Source organism: Musca autumnalis, unplaced genomic scaffold (genome assembly GCF_047663935.1).
Source record: "Musca autumnalis isolate F117 unplaced genomic scaffold, ASM4766393v1 scaffold_5, whole genome shotgun sequence".
In the NCBI taxonomy this organism is placed as follows: Eukaryota; Metazoa; Arthropoda; class Insecta; order Diptera; family Muscidae; genus Musca; species Musca autumnalis.
Genome location: NW_027412088.1, coordinates 51,153,691 through 51,170,658, shown reverse-complemented (window position 1 = coordinate 51,170,658; position 16,968 = coordinate 51,153,691). Strand labels below are relative to the sequence as shown.

At 40.6% G+C, this 16,968-nt stretch overlaps 1 protein-coding gene across 17 annotated transcripts in view; it reads right to left on the bottom strand.

The window, feature by feature from the left end:
• Positions 1–16,475, bottom strand: part of Galphaq (G protein alpha q subunit) — a 78,092-nt gene extending 61,617 nt beyond the window's left edge. For 5 of the 17 annotated variants that reach the window (XM_073955345.1, XM_073955348.1, XM_073955343.1 and 2 more), the window contains exons 1-2: positions 16,267–16,467; positions 5,455–5,757 (exon numbers count right to left, since the gene is read on the bottom strand). The gene's annotated coding sequence lies outside the window, so the exon portion shown is untranslated. Of the gene's footprint in view, positions 1–5,454; positions 5,758–15,239 lie in introns of all 17 variants that reach the window. The other 12 variants (XM_073955346.1, XM_073955351.1, XM_073955332.1 and 9 more) reach the window with 11 other exon arrangements.
• Between the last annotated feature and the right edge of the window lie 493 nt (positions 16,476–16,968).

The window sequence follows — 16,968 nt, the reverse complement described above, 5'->3', positions numbered from 1 at the left end:
AAATTTGATATTAAGTCTTCCTTGGGGGCATACAACATTCCACTTGAAATTGGTCGGTATAGGTCCATGTCTTCATATAGCCCCCATTAGTACGATACCTCCCGCTACCTTCCGGTATTTTGAAGGTTGTGGCCTCTATATCCCGCTAAAATGGCTGAAATTTGGTATTAAGTCTTCCTTGGGGGTAAACAACTTTCCACCTGAAATTTGTCGGCATAGGTTTACGTCTTCATATAGCCCCCATAGTACGGTACCTCCGGATTTCTGGTATTAAGAAGGTTTTGGTCTCAATATCCATCCGAAATGGGTGAAATTTGATACTAAGTCTTCCTTGCGGGTATAAAACTTCCCACTTGAAATTTGTCGGTAAGAAATATGCAAAAATTTTGCATTTGCAAAAATTTATGCGGTATTGCGATGGTTACGTATGCGAATGTTTGCACAGTCTTGTCTTCGGATATCTTCGATTTAACCCGATTTAACCCATCATAACACATTTTTGCGACCGAGGAATATGAATTAAAATTAAAATTAAATCTATCACATGAACTGAGGAGATGAACATAAAGATGAATGTCCTGGTCGACGAGAATTTCGACCTCTAATTACCCCAAGATTCAAGGGATCACATTTGAGATTATATATATTCATTTTGTCCGGCCTGAGATGTAGGAGCTAGGTCCTCATGTCCCAAGCCGCCAGTATTTGTAGTGCAGATAAAGAAGCTCTATTGACCATATGCGAGTATAACACGATAGTTCGGCGAAATTATACCCATGTACAGTTGGACTTACAGTTTGAAAACTACAACACCTTGGAACAATTGGCCAACAAGGATGAAAGGTGCCTCAAGTAGGTCTCAGAATCTGTGAGGTCCATATACGGAATGAATTAGCGATATCAAAAATGTTGGGACTTCTTGAAATTATGCCCACCGTTCGAAAACTATAAAACTTGGGAACAAGCGGCTACCGGGGAATGAATGGTACCTCAAGTAGTTCTAAAAATGTGCGAGGTCCATATCCGAAATTAATTTGCGATATCAAAAGTTCTGGATTTGTTGAAATTATACCAATGAACAGTTGGATGGACCCACAGCTTGAAAACTATAAATCCTGGGAACCAACAGCTACCGGGAAATGAATGGTGCCGCAAGTAGGTCTCGAAATGTGCGAGGTCCATATACGGAATCAATTTTCGACATCGAAAATTTTGAGACTTTTAGAAATTACACCCATAAACAGTTAGACCCCCAGTTCGAAAACTAAAAACAAAAAAACTGGGAAAAAGTGGCTACTGGGGAATGAATGTTACCTCAAGTAGGTGTCAAAATGTGCGAGACCCATATCTGGAATAAATTTGCGAAAATTTTGGGGCTTCTTGAAATTGTACCCATGAACTGTTGAACCCACCGTTCGAAAACTATACAACCTGGGAACAAGAGGCTACCGGGGAATGAATGGTGCCTCACTCAATTAGGCTTCAAGATGTGTGAGGTCCATATACGGAATCAGACTTTTTGAAATTATGCCCATGAACAGTTAAACCCACCGTTCGCTAAAGCAACATCTGTGAAAGATATATATGGGGGCTATAATCAAATCTGAACCGATTTAGAGCAAAATTTGAATTTTTCATTCCTGTGCCCTCATAAGTACTTGTACACAAATTTGTTAACCTAGGTCAACTCCTATTTTAAAACAAGTAAAAAAGTATCAATCGGCCTTGCTGGCAGAGATATACCCTCAGCCTGTGTGGATTGAAAAACTTTTTTCCCAAAAAAAAAAAAAAAATATTTATTTAGTGGAGTTTTCAAAATTTTGGGCGTATGAACCGACAAAAGTATGGATAGGATTAAAAGCTCAAAAATTTGCGGGGATAACGATAGACAGGGCTTTTTTTTATCACACTAGCATACGAAAAACATAATATCACTGTATAAAGGGCCACTAGGAAACCCTTCGGTAAAAATGTCCAAAGGATCCTCGAACAGACCACACAACCACACAAAAATGTTGAACATTTGTGTGGTTGGTACCCCAAGGATTGGATCGATAGGGTTCACATTTGAACATAAACAAAATTTCGACAATATTTAGAGATCCAAAGCTTGGACCAAATCGGGTGCTACGCCTGTGAGAAATCGCGGGTGCTATTTTAGCGAATATTTTCGAACTTTTGTGGGGGAGGTACCGGAAGGAGTGGACCTAAAAGCACCACATTCGAATTTCATCTAATATTCGAAGAAATATTACAATATCCAAAGTGTGGACGAATGCAGTATTCGGTTCGTGCTCTTCAGACATAGGGGTTTTTACAAATTTCGGGCTGTTTTCTCAAGAAGTATGGACTTGCCACTGAAAAAATTGTACTGTCGTAATTGAGGCAGCGAATACAAGTTGATTCAACAAAAAGTGATTCGAGAGCAGGTCTTAAAGTGAACTTATCCGAAATTTTGTATGGGAGGTACCCGAAGAAATGGGCAAATATAATCCATATTCGAACCTGACTTACACCTGGTAGATATATTAGGATGTGTAAAGTATGGACCAAATCGGTCACTCCCTTCAAGAGTCATTGTGCGCACAATTTTTCCGAACATTTTTAAACTTTTGTGGGAGAGGTGCCTGAAGAAGTGGACCGATATGGCTTATCTTCGAACTTAAACTAAGTTTGCAAAAAATATTACGAATTATTTTGGACCGAATCGGCAGACCTGTTAGAGAGTTATTTTGCGCTCCAACCTCTACACACTGTGTTTAGCAACTTTCAGGCTATTTTCTCAGGAAGTATGGACTTGCCCCTGATGAAACTTATACCGTTGTATGGGGGGCAGTGAATACAAGCTGCTACAACAAAAATCAAAGCGATTCGAGAGCAGCTCCTAAACTGAACTTATCCGAAATTTTGTGTGGGATGTACCTGAAGAAGTGGACAAATATAGTGCATATTAGAATCTGGCCTATATCTGGTAGATATATTAGAATGTGTAAAGTATGGATCAAATCTGTCACTCCGATCAAGAGTTATCGTGCTCACAATTTTTCCGAACATGTTTAAACTTTTGTGGGGGAGGTACCTGAAGGAGTGCACCGATGTGGCTTATGTTCGAACTTAAACTATGCTTGGACAAAATATTACGGAGGCCAAATATTGGACTAAATCGGTTGATCCGTTCGAGAGTTATCTTGCGCTCCAACCACTACCCACGGTGTCATAGCGGTTTTATGTAACTTTCAGGCTATTTCCTCAGGAAGTATGGCCTTGCCCCTGATGAAACTTATACCGTCGTATGGGTGGCATTGAATACAAGCTGCTACAACAAAAATCAAAGCGATTCGATTGCAGCTCCTAAACTTATCCAAAATTTTTTGTGGGAGGTACCCGAAGGAGTTAACAAATATAGTCCATATTCGAACCTGATATATATCTGGTAGATATATTAGGATGTGCAAAATATGGTCACTCCCTTCAAGAGCTATTCTGCGCACAATTTTTCCGAACATTTTTAAACTTATGTGGGGGAGGTACCTGAAAAAGTGGACCGATATGGCTTCGAACTTAAACTAAGTTTGCACAAAATATTACGAAGGCCACATTTTGGACCAAATCGGTTGATCCGTTCGAGAGTTATCTTGCGCTCCAACCACTACACACGGTGTCATAGGGGTTTTTTGTAACTTTCTCAGGAAGTATGGACTTGCCCCTGATGAAACTTGTACCGTCGTATAGGGGACAGTGAATACAAGTTATTACAAGAAAAATCAAAGTGATTCGAGAGCATGAACTTTTTCAAAATTTTGTGTGGGAGGTACCCGAAGGAGTGGGCCAATTGGGTCCATACTGAAACCTCATCTAAATCTGGTAGATATTTCAAAAGATGTGCAAATCGGTTCAAATCGGTTACTTCCTTCAAGACGTATCGTGCGCACAAATTTTCCGAACATTTCCGAACTTTTGTGGGGGAGGTACCGGAAGGAGTGGACTGATATAACCCATCTTCGAACTTAAACTAAGTTTGGACAAAATATTACGAAAGCCAAATTTTGGACCGAATCGGTTGATCCGTTCGAGAGTTATCGTGCGCTCCAGCCAGTCAGACAGACGGACGGACATGGCTAAATCAACTCCAAATTGTCTGAAACAGATTTCGTCCAAGAATACTTGGGGTCTAAAACCATTATTTCGATGAGGCACATTTTCCTAGTATGAAAGTGTACATACCCTCGTTAGCAAAAATGCTGAGGGTATAAAAATTACGTTGGGTTCGGTGCTTTAATATTAAGTCCTCACTTAAATTAAAGGAAACTTCTCGACATTATTTATCCATGATCATAACATTCACTATGATCAACCCTCTTGGAATTTGTAATTAGATCATAAAATGAATTCAAAAAATTAAATAGAAATCAAAATTCGTTTAAAAGCACTACCACACCTTACGTAAAATCTACATTCTCAGTATTAATAAAAATTCTAAAAAGAAAAAAAAAATTATCTTGATAATCTTATCTTGTTGGCAAGATAAACGTGTAAAATATGCGCTATGATTGTTATCCCTGGTTATGATGGATGATAGAAGAATGAAACGTCATGGAGATTTTGGAATAGATAAAAAAGAAGCGAATAAAAAATGCTATGAAAGAAGTACATACATACTTATATTCGCACAACATCCCCGAAAGGACAAGGGAGACTTCTCCCAATATCAATGAGTGCAGGCCTATTCATATTGGCACAATGTTATGGGACCTACTTTTATCGCAGAGTCCGAACGGCATGGCTGAAATACTTAGGAAATGTCGCCTATATCACACTGAGGGGATTTTGATGTTCTGGTCAGGGTTTGAATCGCAGACCATCTGAGTGCAAGGCGGACATGCTTACCACTGCACCAAGGTGGCTCCCATGAAAGAAGTCAACTGCTATTAATTTCAATATTACACTACACACTTGGTAGGCAACTGAAGAAACGGGCTTTTTATAAACCCAATAAAGAAGTCAATACGAAAAATTCTTGTTTATGAAAATTATAATGGAAAAAGTAAAAATTAAAAAAAAAGATTCTTCAAAACAAAAAAAAATCTTCACATATTTGCAGGATAGACCAGGACGAATCAATATAAATAGCAATTATCCTAAAAATATTTATAATAAAAATAAATAAATAATAAATACATTTGCATTTGAAAAACGAAAAGTTCTAGGACAGAGAAGCCACCACATAGTCGATACGTCTGAAGATCTGCTTTACCACCAGTGAAACCAGGTAACGAAATTTGGTGAATATGTGGGTTCGAGTCCTTGGCTTTCCTTTTTCACTTGCAAATAATTTTCGATCATCAAGCTTAACTCTAAACGATAAAATTAATAAAAAATCATTAAAAATGATCTTGGCCTTAACAGGCAAAATTTCAAAAAAAAAAAATAATCAAAATTATTTAATTTACTCACCGCTCTTTTTGGTTAGCAGAAATAGTTCCAATGCAGCCTTATTTTCTTAAATTTGGTTATTCAAAAAATGCACTATAATACGTTGCTTTAACTTCACTTCTCTTTTTTTACTTGTTTGCTGGTTTCGAATCAAAACTAATTTGTTTTATGCTTTTTTTTTTATAAAGTTAGGTATAAAAAAGTGTCGCATTAATATTTTTTTTCTAAAGTTGCTGTTGTTGTTGGTTGGTGTTGTTGTTGTTGATTCAATGTAAATAATTTTATTGGTATTTGCTGATGATACTGTTCGAAGATTAGTTACATCTAAAAATAAATTTGGAAATAAAAATATTTTGTTCACATTTTTGGTTGTGTATTTTAAATCTATGGATATCCTCCTTTCGGGCATATTCATGGGTAATTATTTTATTTATTTGTATTATTTGTAGTTAAAATTCCGACTTCCGTTGTAATTTAATTCTTTCATTGTGAGGCGTCGATTAAAAATATATAAAAATGAATAAAGTTGTTTGGATACCCCTTAGTCACATCTGTAGATCGTCGATGTTCATCATAAATATAAACGTTATCATCACATCAATTAACTGCACAAAAGCTCGTTTCTGTAACGCCATAAACGATGTCACTGCTCGACAGAATACCACAGAATACCCGACATTAGAACTAATTTCACAGCAAAGACTGAGATGCGAAATAATATTTGCCAAATATAGCGTGGATTAGCATTTTTCCAACAGATGCTGAGGAGCTAGATTATTTCAACTGTACCAACTATAGCGAATCCATGTACTAACGCTTATAGAAAGGTCTGAATTACCAACATAGGTGGTCGGCATTATCCTGGACCACCAACTCACGTGGAAAAGGAATGTCGAGGAGCGCACCAAGAGAAGTCTAATAGCTCTATACTCCTGCAAAAACTCCATTGGCAAGAGTTGGGGTCTGAGACCAACGGTCATCCACTGGATATATACGACCATTGTACGCCCAATTCTTCCATATGGCTCTGTGGTATGGTGGAAGGCTCTCAACAAAACGACATATATAAACAGCATCCAAAGAGCGGCATCACTCCTAATCACTGGTGCCGTGAGGAGCACTCCACAAGCAGGCTTAAATGTGCTACAAGATCTACATACGCTGGATCTAGTAGTACAAGAACTGGCAGCAATGAGTGCACTTCGTCTCAAGGCGTCTATTGCAAATCCCTTGGTCTACGACAATCATACAAGCTGAACGAATATTGTAGTGTCTTCCAAGCGGAATTGATAAACAACATGAGAGGGGAAATAGTTGGATCGGTGACTATCTACGTCGATAGTCAAGCGGGCCCTAAAATCACTCAAATCCCATTATATCAAGTCCGCGGCTGTTCTAGACTGCAAACACGCTTTGGAGCCACTTAAATCGTCACCTTGTGTTGGGTCCCAAGGCATTGCAACATCGAAGGAAACGAGGCAACCGACGAACTGGCACGCTGCGGATCGGAGTCACAGAACATTGAAATCGACAACTCCATCAAGCGACGACTGTGCCACTTCTGGAAAACAATAGAGTAGAAAAGTCGGGAGAAATTCTGTCAACACTGGCAAAACTCGCCAAACTGCAGCACATAAAGGGCAATCTGGCCAATCCCGTCCAAGTCAAGAACCGCCTCACTGCTCTCAATGAGAAAATCAGACCTGAAACTAGCAGTGGGGATCATCACGGGTCACTGCGGAATAGGATCCATGACGAGCAAATGGGAAGAAGACGACATGGCTGACTACTGTAGGCTGTGCAAGGATGAGGAAGAAATAGAGACGATCGAGCACGTATTATGTCTTAAGTCCGCGGCTGTTCTAGACTGCAAACACGCCTTGGAGCCACTAAAATCAGTCGTCACCTTGTGTTGGGTCCCAGGGCATTGCAACATCGAAGGAAACGAGGCAACCGACGAATTGGCATGCTGCGGATCGGAGTCAAAGAACATTGAAATCGACAACTTCATCAGGCCACCACTGTGCCACTTCTGGAAAATAATAGAGCAGAAAAGTCGGGAGAAATTCTGCCAACACTGGCAAAACTCTCCAAACTGCAGCACATCAAGGGTAATCTGGCCAATCCCGTCCAAGTCAAGAACCGCCTCACTGCTCTCAGTAAGGAAATCAGACCTGAAACTAGCAGTGGGTATCATCACGGGTCACTGCAAAATAGGATCCATGACGAGCAAATGGGAAGAAGACGGCTGACTACTGTAGGCTGTGCAAGGATGAGGAAGAAATAGGGACGATCAAGCACTTATTATGTCTCTGTCCTATGCTCTTTTCTAGAAGACAGTGCACCATGGGTGTCCTCACCATCCAATCTTTAACAGCATTCTGCCATACAGAAGGATCTACTCCACATGGCAGAAGGCCTAAAATGGCTCCAACGTGCTGAGAACATGACAAGCGCCACCTTTACACAGTAGCATCGTCAACCACGTCCCAGCTACAACTAATTACAAACTTCGCAACTACAATCTTCACTACATCTACATATACATATCTATATAACTACCTCATCTACAATCTCTTTCTACACTTACAGTTACATCGAAAAATTAAATCTAATCTGCAGACACCACCTTTTACATCACTTTCACATCACCACCACACCTGAACCACCGGAATCTATCCATCTACGACCACATCACTCACAATCTTAATCTATCCATAACTATCACGCCTAAATCTCCCTCATATCATAACCACACCTATGATCCGTTCCGACATTCAGGATGATCACAATGGACCTCAAGGTCTCCGAGTGGAGTGGCTGCCATCACAGCAGCTACGCATCGTAAAACCTAACCTCACTTAAATCATCAAAAACTTTGGGGACGAATGTAATTTCCTTTATCATGCCGCATGGTATGACGGGCTTAACGATACCGCGGACTCCAAGTTACCGATCATGGGTGGTATAACCCAAAAACAGCTGTATGGAAGAAATGTCATGCAGCACCTAGAACTTTGTAGCCTGAATGGTCACGAAAACTGGTGGAGAAAGTCACTGAAGCAGAGTACCAAATATTCCCGTTTTACGGGTGTGTGTTTGGACGCATAGATAGCAGCCCTATCAAAAAACTAGGAAAGGCAGGCCTGCACTCCACTTTTCTGAAATTTTCTTCCTACCGAATCGCTAAAGCGCCCTATGCTCCAGTGGAGTGGAGATCCTTACCCTGCTTTCCAATTTGTAGCAGCTGAAATCTAATAAAGATGCGATAGGCCAGTGTTGTTGGCGTGTGGACACGAGTCGAATGTCCGCAGTGGCAAGCCTTAAATGCAGGGCAGGATGCGTACTGTAGTGATGGCACAAACCCATCAGTACAGGGTGGGATAGACATTCTTACTGAGTAAAATGAAAATCTGATTAGCAGGCTAATAAACGCTGCCAGCATTTCATGGGCGATAAATACTTTTCAGCCCTTCAAATCTCCGAAGGTGATACCCATCCTGAAGGAAATTTTCAGTGCGTGTCTATTACTGTCGTATATTCCGGTTTTATGGAAGGAGGTGACAGTTATGTATATCCCCAAGGCGGGGAAGCCTAGTCAATGTGCACCAAAGGATTATAGACCAGTCAGCCTTTCTTCCTATTTACTAAAGACCCTAGCAAGACTTTTGGACCTTGAAATAAAATCTAGTTTATGCCCGGCTCAGATTTGCAAAGCACAACATGCCTATACCAAAGGGAGGTCTATCGAAACCGCATTACATGACGTAGTGGGGCACATCGAGAAGAATATGGAGGCATCGAATTTCACACTAGCTGCCTTCCTTGATATTGAATGAGCATTTAACAACGTAAAGCTCGAATCAATTCACAATGTCTTGGAAGACTTGGGTGTCTCCTCTACCCTGACAGGGTGGTCCGATGAGATGCTTAAAAGCAGAATCATTAACTCAAGATTGGGAGAGAGTTCCATTAGGAAATCGGTTACTAGAGGCACACCTCAGGGGGGAGTACTTTCATCGCTACTTTGGCTCTTATGTCTTGGAAGACTTGGGTATCTCCTCTACCCTGACAGGGTGGATCGATGAGATGCTTAAAAGCAGAATCATTAACTCAAGATTGGGAGAGAGTTGCATTAGGAAATCGGTTACTAGGGGCACACCTCTTAGTAATAAATGAGATACTAAAGGAGCGTACAAAGAAAGATTTGATCGCACTTTACTCCTGTAAGAATTCAATAGGTAAGAGTTGGGGGTTAAGACCTGGATATATACAACTGTGGTCTGCCCCGCCTTAACATATGGATGTCTTGCATGGTGGCATGCGCTTTGTACGAAGTCAAACCAGTCAAAGATGGATAAAGTACAACGCGCAGCATCAACCCTCATCACCGGCGACGTCAAAAGCACACCGCAAGCTGCGCTAAACGAAATGCTGTATATTAAGCCACCAAATATTCTAGCTGTAAACATCGCAGTCAGAAGCGCTTTTAGGCTCAGAGAGATGAAGTGCTGGGGTGAGTCGCGTTCTGGACAAGCTTCTATACTTCACAAAGGAGGCTGTCTAGACTCTATGAAGATAAGTGATTATATGTCATCAATAAAGAACTTCAAAACGGCTAGGATCTTGATTCCAATTAGGAGTGACTGGACTCATGGAAGACCACTTCCAGAAAGCTTGGCCATCTATACAGGTGGATCCAAATGGAAGAGGGCACAGGAGTCGGACTTTTCTGTGAGGAGCTCAAAGTAAGCCGAATATATTTTGCAAAAGCGCTAGAACTAATTCAGGTCAACTTGCGTGGTTATGAGTGACCGACAGTGGTTTTTGTGGATAGCCAGGCGGCACTTCAGGCACTCAAATCCTGCTCTATCAAGTCCAAGATTGTTAACACGTGTAGAGAATTGTTAGGACGATTGAAGAATGAAATCACATTTTGCTGGGTAGCGGGACACTGTGACATAATTGGAAATGAAATTGCCGTTGAGCTGGTACTTGCAGGATCGCAGTCTCCAAAAATTTAGAAATTGAGGAAACTGTGCATCCCCCTCTGTATCACTTCACCAATAAACTGGGCAACTTCTACAGAGTTCTATCTGCTCGCAAGTGGCAGAACGAGCCCGGATGTAGGATCTCGAGGCTTATCTGGCCGGTTATATCGAGCCGTAGAACTTTTCCCCTGCTACGCCTTAACAAGGATGATATAAGAATTGCTTTAGGGGTCATGACGAGGCACGGCCACATAAGATCCAGAACACGTCTGTGGGACAGTAGTGTCGATTACTACAGGGTATGCAAGGATCAGGAGGAGACTGAAACGATTGAGCACCTACTATGTCATTACCCAATGTTAAACAACACCAGACACAGACTCTTCGGCTACTATGAGTTCTCTTCTGCCCCAGACCTAACTAGCATAGGCCCATTAGTGATTGTTCTTTTTACAAGAAGCCTCAAATGGCTATGGGGAAGGAACTCCGAGCGTCTCTAAATTAAAAAAAAAAGAAAAAAATTACTATTAACAGACTTTTTTATTTTTATCTTTGTTTTCTATGTACAGGATGAACACAATGTACCTTTGGTCTCCGATTGGAGCGACTGCATTAATTGCAGTCGCGCGTCCTAAAACCCAAACCTAAACCTACACCATCACTGCTGCAGCCTCTCTTAACATTAGAGCGGAATAAGTGAATTGTAGGCAATGGTTAAGTCACTCTGGAACCCTGGAAGGATGGAAGATAGTACCTCAGTCACGTTTGGCGACGTTACGTTGACTGACCCGAAGAGGTGCACCAGTTTTTTAATCGACAGATTGTAGAGCACCCCCGGGAGTGACAGGTCGAAAAAAAGAGTACTACGTTACATCAGATCTCTTCCTGCCGAAGATGAACCACCACAGTTTACAATGGATGATGTTGCGAATGCCATCAGGAAAGCTAAATCATCCAAAGCGTTGGGCCCTGATGGAATCTCCATAGTAATGATGAAACAGCTGGATGGAGTATCTCACTAAAGTTCTCAAACGGTCGCTAGCCAACCTCATCGTTCCCGAAGTCCGGAAAATGAGAAGGGTGGTCCCGCTACTGAAGACAGGCAAGGAAGCCAGCATAGGTGAATCGTATAGGCCAATTTCGCTTTTGTCGCCCGTAGCAAAGACCCTTGAGGCCTTAGACCTCCCCAGTATCAGAAATAGGTATCAAGTTGCTGATCAACAGCTTGGATTCCGTAAGCAGCACAACAGGACAACAGCGCTGCAATCCCACGGCAGCGGGTTCTGTAGTTCCGGATTGACCCGAAACCATAGTGTTTCGGCCAGCGGCTGCCAACCCAGCATCAAATCTACGGTTCTATGTAGGTTTTTATGCTGCTACAACAACAACAACAGCGCTGCACGCCATCTCCACATATATTTGTCAAGGACTCAAACAGAGAAACAGGGAGTTCTCCAGGGTGGGGTGATATCTCCGGAACTGTTTAACCTCTACCTCTCCTGTATTCCGCCCCCTCCAGGTGCATCGAGATCGTACGTATGCGGATGATTGTACGATCCTGACATCAGGTACCTATCCTGATGACGTCTGTGAGAGACTGAACTCCTAATTAACCGATCTTACTTACCACCTTTTTCCACGCGAGGAATATGCAGATATCCGCCACTAAATCGACGGCCACTCTGTTCACCACATGGAGGGCGCAGTATAGAAGAGAGTTGAATATTAGGGTCGATGGTAGCAGACTTCCGACCACAAACTGCCCCAAAAATCTAGGGGTCACATTCGACACCACATCGCCCGCGCATGCCACAGCTATCTGCGATAAACTGAAATGAAGGAACAAGGTCCTCAAGTCCCTAGCCGGCAGCACTTGGGTGCAGATAAAGAAACCTTGTTGACTACTTATAAAGCGATAGGTCGGTCTGTGGTAAGCTATGCGGCGCCAGTTTGGTCTCCGAATTTGTGTGACGCGCAGTAGGATAAGATTCAAATTTGTCAGAACGCCGCCCTGAGAACTGCAACAGGGTGCCTCCTCAAATCTACAGTTGACCATCTACATGAGGAGGCAAAGATTCTTCCAGTACGACAACATAATGAGGTGCTATCGTTGCAGTACTTGCTCGGGTGTTACCGTGAGAGCCATTCCAATCACCATCTGCTGGCCACCGATACACCCAGGCATATCAAGAAGGATATTCATGCTCTAGAGACGACGGTCCAACAAAATAGGAGAGAACGTCTAGATCAACAGGCATATCAGGCAAGTTTGAACAGCATTCACACGGACACAGTGGCTAAGACCATAAGCAATTATTGTGTGAATGCAGGCTTCGGAGCACATCTCCCATCTATCGCAGCTGAAGAGCGTCAGCTGCCACGACAAACCGGAGTAGTTTTGGCTCAATTACGCTCGGGATATTGCAGTCGCCTAAATTCCTATTGGGTGGGAATCGATCGCACCGTGCAAGACACCTGCCCAGTATGCGGCATGGGCCCGCACGATACTAAGCACCTATTCAACTGCCCCGCCAAGCCTACTCATCTGACTCCAGTGGATCTGTGGTTACATCCCATCGAAGTAGCCAACTTCCTGGAACTAGAGATAGACCCAGAGCCAGATTGAACAGGAGAATGAACATACAAACATAATAATAAAACACTGTTACAACAACAACTACAACCTATGTAGTGTTTTTCAGGCGGAGATTCCTGCTATCAAGAAAGCAGCTGAATTGGTGAAATGGCTTAAAGGCAGTCTTACAGGACCGGTGACTATATATGTCGATATTCAAGCGACCCTCAAGGCTCTCAAGTCACGGACCATAAATTCAAGAGCTATTCTTGAATGTAGCAGAGCTCTACAGGATATACACGATATCATAAAGCTATGTTGGGTTCCGGGTCATAGCAACATCATGGGAAACGAGGTAGCAGATGAACTGGCTCGAGGTGGCTCTAGGTCTATCGATCAAAGATGGCTATTGGAACCTGGTTGTAGGGTATCCAAGGCAATCTGGCCTGTGGTTTCTCGTCGAAGAACGGCTTCCCTCCTCTCACTTGATAAGTTAGGGATGAAAATCGCGGTGGGACTTATAACATGTCACTGCAGTGTGAGGTCCCTAACTTCTAAATGGGACGACAGTGGCATTGACTACTGCAGACAATGTGAAGATACGGAGGAGATAGAGACTGTCGAACATCTGCTTTGTAGGTGTCCCCTATTGCAAATAAGGAGATACCGTATACTAGGCAGATATGAGATAGACACTCTAACCTTCCTGTCTAACATAGATCCCATCGTCCTACTCAACTTTGCCAGACATCTAGCATGGCTTGGCAAAGGTCAGACTCTTTTCACTTTCCAAATTATATATTCCCCAATTCACTAAGAACTAACATGACCTGCCAGTTTTCAATCAACAATCAATTGGTTAAGTCAAGAAGAAGAGGAATTTCCTGCAAAAAGTGGCGTGTACACATTGCCTTTGCCACTGGATATGAGTTCAATGATCTATTTAATAATGCGGATGCATTCCTCGTTTTATTTCATTGAGAAATTCACACAATTCGCTGATGACATCTCGCCGCCCATACACACTCCCGTTGCGGGGACGGACGGCGGGACTGGCATGTGTCTTACACAAATTTTCCTTGATCTCTCGCAAAAAAAAAGAAAGAAAAAAATATGTGAATGAAATATTTTCATTGCACACGTCTTTTACAAAGGAAATGTGTTTATCATGGCAAAAGAAAGCAATGACCAAAACCTCTGGAGAAAATTCCAAAAAAAAAAGGAAATTTGCAACATACCAAAGGCAAATACATGGGGCACAACTTTTCTAATTGGAAATTGTGACTTGGAATAAGTAGTTTGTTTTAAAATCTATTTTAATTGCCAAAAAATAAGTCACTCAGTGATTTTATTCAATTGTCAAAATGTTATTTTTCGCATCATCCATCCATCCCTCCCTCCCCTTTCACAACCGGATTCATCTCTTAGAAATTTCATCACACTTGTGTCATTTGAAATTTATCAATGAAATGAATGCATGACACGCAAAAAGGATAAAAGGGGAGAGCAGAGCATCAATTGTGACAAATAGAGAAAATTTCTTATTCGGGGGGAAAATTTGACACAAACACGCACACACACATTTTCATAGTTCTCCCCCAAAAAACGAATTGCGTGACACTTGGGCCAATTGTTGTTCTTGTTGTAGATTGATTCAAAACAAGCAACAGTATTATCGACCGCCATAAAGTAAACATTAAAACGAATGACAAGAAGTTATCTCTGCTTCTCTTTTTTACTTTGCTTTTGCTTCTTGCTTGAATGACGTTAGACCAAACGAAGGGTGGGGGTGGAGATTAAAAAATAAACCCTCCTCTCGCAATGTATATATGAGAGAGAACTTTCATGCGGTAGCACACACAATTACTCTCAATTTTCTTCAAAAGACCAATTTTAACACTGACCACAAAATAATGATTAAAAAATCCAACAATAAACCACAAAATATGTGATAAAGACAGCTAAAATTAACATATTTATTTCTATGCATTTTGGAAACAATACAAAACTTGGTAGTGGGGAAAATATTGTTTCAAGAATACGCCGCAAAACAACCCGACAAAGAAGAAGAAGACACAATATATACACATAATATGCAGGGCGAGGTTCCATCATAGAACAAATGAGAAGAAATGTCTTCCAAAAGACAAAAAAAAAACTTGTGTATGAGAGAAGGAGAACTACATATAAATAAGGAATAAATGTAAAACATTTAACAATTAACTAATTAGATTTCACACTTTAATTATATACAATTTCATAAAAATCTGTTTTGTTGTTGTAAATCGTTGTTCCACAAAATTATATATTTTTCACTAATAACGAATCTTCTTTTTGTTGAGAAAATTGTTGTGGTGGAGATTTTTTGAGGGTTTATATTTTTTACCCCTCATACTTATTTTTGACAAACGAAACGACCGGCAGTTTCATTTTCTCCATTACACTTGGCGCACACACACAGATACTTTTAATGTGACGACTGTCCGTCCGCGAGTCCTCTTCGCCGTTTTCTTACTGCTTGCTGCTTGCGAATCAAGAAAATGACACACACGACAAATCCACCGACCGAAAACTCTCGCCGCCCCTCACATTTACTTTTTGTATTGCTCATTTAAACTTTAATAGCTCTATTCAGTTTCAATTAGATTCGTTATTAACATTATTTGTATTGTTAATTCTGTATTTTTCCGCAACACAATTATTTGCTTGCCTTCCAGTTACTTGTGGTGGCCCCCGTATTCTTTTTTGCTCTTATATTGATCACTTCACTTTTCTTTTTTGACCTTTTTTCGTTTCTTTCACTTCTACTTGTTTGCTTGCTTATTCTTCTTCTTAGAGCATTCTCTCAATATGTTTCCTTCCATAGCTGGCGAAAAAATGACGAGCCCATGAAAAATAAAATACACATCCATGTCAGTGCCACCACAATTTGTTCATTTATTTCCATTTTTATTTTTTTTATTTCAACAAAAAGAGACAACACTTAAAACACAAAATGATGAGTTTTTGTATTCTTATTTTTGGTGGTCATTAGACTTTTCCCTTCATTTTTTCCAGGAGATCTTATATTTTATTTGTAGTTTGTATTATTTTCCATGCATCATCATTTTAGGATACCCTTCCAATTAGATTTTCCCTGTTAGAGTTTGGATTCGTCGTTTCTCTCATTCGCGCACACACACACATACACTCACCGACCGACAAGAACAAAATTTACATTCACGACAAATCATGGCAAAAAATACTTTTTTCTAAATCCTCCAATACCTTTTGAAAAACTCCAAATTTTCACAATATTACACGATTCCCGGATATAACAACATTGCCCGTTTATTTTTTTAACACTTTCGAATAGAAAGATTGTTAAAAACTTATATTTCTTGTAGAAAAAATTAAAATTCTTCTTTATTACCACACCAACAACTTAAGTTCCAAGCCCGTTGCTAATATTTCATTGCGCCGTCACATGAGTGCACAGTGTTATCGACATTGTTTATGATGACAAATGGTCGGCATTGTGGTTCACACAATGTAGTATCAAATTTGTCGTACGATAAATTTCAATGGAATGATTTCCAAAGCCACCTCTTCCAACAAATTGATATATTATGGACCCGAAGCAATACTGGAGAGACAAAGTAAACTCTTATTTACATTGACGCTTAAATCAAGTGTTAGTGTCACACATGCTTTGTTCACATTTACGAAATCCACTCGATTTCAACTGTCAATTCCATTGCTTAAACGTCAAATGAAATCAAATAGATTTCAGATGAGTTTTCATTTGACGTATTGAAAATCAAGTGGATTTCGTAAATGTAAACAAAGCAATACATAATTTATTTGATAGGAATTCAGCGAAATCAAAGCTCTGTTCCAGAACTAAAAAGTTTTTACAATTTTTACCACATCTACACATTTTGCGTTCCCTTACACAAAATTTATATGAAAATCGTTTACGACTTTTAC